The sequence below is a fragment of the Mesoplodon densirostris genome, chromosome 1 (genome assembly GCF_025265405.1).
Source record: "Mesoplodon densirostris isolate mMesDen1 chromosome 1, mMesDen1 primary haplotype, whole genome shotgun sequence".
NCBI lineage: Eukaryota > Metazoa > Chordata > Mammalia > Artiodactyla > Ziphiidae > Mesoplodon > Mesoplodon densirostris.
The window spans coordinates 19,620,853-19,621,671 of record NC_082661.1 but is presented as its reverse complement, the minus strand read 5'-3'; the positions used below and the strand labels follow the sequence as shown (position 1 = coordinate 19,621,671).

General features: G+C 40.4%; 1 non-coding gene across 1 annotated transcript; it reads right to left on the bottom strand.

Moving 5' to 3' along the window:
* Positions 1–278: 278 nt before the first annotated feature.
* Positions 279–385, bottom strand: LOC132501344 (U6 spliceosomal RNA). The gene has a single exon (XR_009534223.1). It is a non-coding gene; the product is annotated as a U6 spliceosomal RNA (small nuclear RNA).
* Between the last annotated feature and the right edge of the window lie 434 nt (positions 386–819).

The window sequence follows — 819 nt, the reverse complement described above, 5'->3', positions numbered from 1 at the left end:
AGGAAAACCTTTATGTAGATCAGAGAAGTGTTGATGGAAATTACTTGGTGGTTTGAAGACCCACTCCCTACCCGCACGCCCCCTTTGACTCTGCCATTGCTATCGCCTCTGCAAAGCACTGGGCTAGGAGTCAGGTGACCTGCTTCCGCGCTCTCTCTGCAATTCTTGTTTCATGTCTCTGAGCAAGTCATATTGCCTCTTTGTTTATCCTTTTTTTTTTCCTTACCTGATTACTGGAAATTTCTAAAGTGGAGCTGATAGTGTTGTCAAATTTGAAAAAAATAATGGAACGCTTCACAAATTTACATGTCGTCCTTGCACAGGGGCCATGCTAATCTTCTCTGTATCGTTCCAATTTTAGTATATGTGCTGCCGAAGCGAGCAGCATCTTGCCTCTTTGAACTTCAGTTTCCTTATCTGTAAAATTTTGGTTAAAGAGTGTTTATTCTACCTACTTGCCAGGGAATTTGGAAGCTATAACACGCTGTATCAACATAAAACATTATTATTGCCGTTATCTAACACATTGTATGATTTCAGTTTAGTGTTTTATCTTGCTCAAGAATGACAGCTCCCTCCCCCAGCTTTTAAAAGTGGACTAGAGATAATAAATCCAAAGGAGTGAATTTCTAATTGTAAAATTTCTAGTACTGTGGCCCTAGGATAGTCTTGCTATTTGAGAGTAGGGAGAACTTCCTGGTATCCCTAAAACAAGTGTAATTTCGGCAGTTGAGTATTTTGCTTACATTTCAGGCTGCATCTGATTCACACTCCTGAAGGCTCACTTCAGGCCTGTGGGTGGCTTAGAAATTTGTTTTA